Source organism: Mangifera indica, chromosome 4, assembly GCF_011075055.1.
Source record: "Mangifera indica cultivar Alphonso chromosome 4, CATAS_Mindica_2.1, whole genome shotgun sequence".
In the NCBI taxonomy this organism is placed as follows: domain Eukaryota; kingdom Viridiplantae; phylum Streptophyta; class Magnoliopsida; order Sapindales; family Anacardiaceae; genus Mangifera; species Mangifera indica.
This window is the reverse complement of record NC_058140.1, coordinates 5,569,860-5,573,640: the sequence shown is the minus strand read 5'-3', so window position 1 is coordinate 5,573,640 and position 3,781 is coordinate 5,569,860. Positions and strand designations below refer to the sequence as shown.

General features: G+C 28.0%; 1 long non-coding RNA gene across 1 annotated transcript; it reads right to left on the bottom strand.

Moving 5' to 3' along the window:
* Positions 1–318: 318 nt before the first annotated feature.
* On the bottom strand, positions 319–3,160 carry LOC123212690. The gene is made up of 2 exons (XR_006501600.1): positions 2,993–3,160; positions 319–1,153 (listed from the first exon to the last, which is right to left on the bottom strand). It is a non-coding gene; the product is annotated as an uncharacterized LOC123212690 (long non-coding RNA).
* Positions 3,161–3,781: the final 621 nt, after the last annotated feature.

Below are 3,781 nucleotides of genomic sequence, written 5' to 3'. Positions count from 1 at the left end.
CTTCTAGTGATCCTCTTAATGCATTTAATGTCAATGTCTTTTCATGTCATGTTGTGTGTATGTTATGTCAATCTTGTATCTATCTTCCATATCCATAATGATTTCTTTCGGTCGGTAGATATGGTTAATCACAAAACATTGATGTAAGGATCCTTCCCAATGCCCAAACACCAACCTATCTATGATGAGGTAATATTCGATTATAGGATATGTGTGTATTTTATCCAAATGACATAATTGCCACAATTCAGTTTTATCTTTCTTTTTTGTTCGTGTTGGCCATTTGCAATGCTCTTTTTACCTACATTTAATCTCTCACTGTTTCATTATTGACCAATAAACTTTGTATTGAAAACTTTGTTCTAAAGCAAGTCTTGCAAATAGATTTTGCAATTCTTTCTTACCATTATAATAACCCATCAATTTGATCCTCACATCGGGTTATTTTTCAACATTACAAATTATCTCGTTTTCAACATCTACAGCTGTTGATGGGACCCATTAAAATAGATTAGGGACATTTATATTTACTGGGGATACTTTATGATCAACCTAACTATGACGTGTCGCACTAGACTCACCCTTGACACTATGAAAATTACTTAGACTTCTCTTAATGTCTTCTTTGCCATGCAACTCAAGCTCCTCAATTGGTACATCATATATCTCATTAACATCCATAAACCTATCAAATTCTTCCCCAAGATCTTCATTCTCTTCATCATCATTATCATTGCAATTACTTAATTCTTCATCCTCTGGGATACTTTGTAGTTGTGTCTAATCATATATTGAATCATCTTGCAACTGTTCTTCCTCAACTTGCTCTTTATCGATCTTTCTTCAATTTGACTCTCTATGACATAAAGACAGGTTGAATTTTTTTCCAACTGCCATCATTAGAAATTCAACATCCTCACCATCTTGGAGCTCATACAGGTTTCCAAGCACCACCAAATTATTGTTCGTATATATACAAACATTGATTGCCTTCGGTTGATTCTTAGACGATAACATATTTTCTCAATCAATCCTTTTGAAAATAGGTCTTGTGTCAACCATTATTATTTTTTCGTCCTCACCAACATATCTCATAATACCATTATCTCGATAACCCAATGTCCTCCAAACGTAGTCATAAATACAACTTTGGCTATTTTGAAATAAAAATAAAACATATAAGATAATTTAATAAAAAATTAACTGATGCATGAATTAAAATTGAATTTAAAATATGAGATATGTTGAGATATGTTGACTTGGCTAGGCAGCCAACCTAATAAACCCAGATTCTCACACACCCAAGCAACGTAAAATAGGAAAACATTTACTTTTACTTGATCTATTGAACTTTAATGGTTATTTATTCAATGTTTTGTCTCATTTAACTTTGAAACCACAACTTTTATAAGCAATCATGAATTATTTATAAAAAATGTTTTCAAAAAAAATAAATAACATTAAAAATTTGTAAATAGCATTTAAAAAATATATATTTAAAACTTATTTGGATCTTTTTTATGTTTACTATAATATTTTAATAATTTTCTCTTTTTTTTAATGGAATGTTGTTGAAAATAGATCACAACTTTGGACTATTATTACTATTTGTCAGAAAACTATTCTTTTTTTTTTAAAACAAAGTTAAAGTAAAAAATGATTATATTTGTATAATAAAAAAACAGTTATATATGTGTAAAAAATTAAAAAAATGATTATTTTAATTAATATCCAAAAATTTGATTCTTATTTCGTTTTCATTTATACTTTCCAATCCAAGGAATACCACTTGTTTTGTGCCTTGTAGCTATATTAATTTATATAATAAGTTGGGTTTACGAGGATTACTTATCCGCAGTATGTGTAAAATCAAAATTTTTTTGAAGGAAAAGGATATATAAAAAGAGAAAGGCACATTAAACATGGGCACGTGCATATAGGGCTAGAAATCATAAATATGTATGTGCAGCATACACAATAATAAAACAAACTTGGAAGGCAAGCAACATCTACAAACCCACAAAAAAGATTCTGGCGTGCACTTACTAGTTATAATAATCCCTTGTTTCATTAATCCATGCGTCTCTCCTCGACACGTTTTGTTCATTTTTGTAAAGACGTGAAGCATTAGTATTTATTAGAGGGTGAGAAAGTCTAATTGCATTGCAACTAAGACTATTTCTTTGACTTAATATATATATGTATGTATGTATATATGTATGTATGTATGTATGTGCTCTCTTATTCTTATGACGCTATCCACTAAGAATCAACTAATACATTTTGATTGTGATCTCTTTCTTATAACAATCTTTATTTAATTCTTTTATATCTTAATATATTGAAGATTCTATCTATCTATTATAAACCTTAATTGTAACTTGATATATATATATCCTTATACAACACAATTCTTTGGAGAACAAATAACATATAATTAAGTGGAAGAAGGTAGTTAAATTAAGACAGAAATTTATGGGAGAATTGGAAGAAAACACATGCTATATTTATAAAGATGTTAGAAAGATAGAAGAAGAGGGAAGTGAATAGTTAGGCAAATGTCACCTTCAGAATTTGATTTTTGTTCAAATTATATGTACATGGGATGATGAAAAGTCTTCAGGGAAAAAGAAATCCGTGAATTTAGCCTAACCATATATATTAACCCACTTTTCAATTTGTTTCTTGTAAAATTACATTTCCAAATTACACCTCTTTCCTTTAATTCATTCTTATGTATTAGCTTTCTTAGATTGTTTGAGTGTATTTAAAAGATGTTCAAAGCTCAAAATTTAATTTAAATTATTTTGTATGATAAACCCTGTTAGATTTTTTTTCAAACAAAATAACTAGTAATTTTGTTACAATATCTATATTTTCATAAAATATATTCAAATAAACGAACCCTAAAAATATTATATCATAATAAACATATTTAAAAGAAGAAAAAATATTTATAAAGTTAAGAGGGAAATTCCAAAAACTAACTCACCTCCCTTAATAATGGTTTCTTGGTATAAATGTAGGTGAAGAATCTTTCAGCTGTATATGACACCACATTGGAATTGGAATTGGAATTGGAATTAGAATTGGTTCAACTTCAAATACATGATGAATTTTTGTTATTCCTTCGCTGGTTAGTGCTTGGCCTTAGAGAATATTACATTGCATTACACATTCTAATGGAAATGACATAAGCAAATTGTCCAACTTTTCATTGATCTTTTCTAACACGTGGAGACATCATGTCCGTCGTCTTAGCAAATGATTATATAAGTGGGTCCGATTAATTTGTAGTGATTAGTTGTGTCACGGAAGCAATATCATTATTGGAGAATTAATTATAAATTATCAAACTCAATTGATATTGGAATTATAATTTTAAAATCACTCTGGGTTTATTCATGTACTTTGTGTCACATAGCATGTTTAACTTAAGTCTAATCATAATCATATTTTCAACAACATAATGATTTGATAATTGCATGATTAATAGAAGATTATATCTAAAAATTAATAGAAAAAACTGAAAAAAAAAAAGAAAAGTAAAAGAAGAGGGCAAAAAGTTGTTTAGAAGTCGGTTGATTGATGGATAAGGGTACCCTATTAACTTTCAAATATCTGAAAAACTTTATTGAATCCTGTAGAGAGTTGAAATCTTCCATCCAATTCTTTCTTCTTTTTTATTTTAATATCATTATATGTATAAAATATTGTGTATAAATGTTAAATATTATTTTATTTTTTAATTTAAAATTATCTATTCTCATAATAATATATA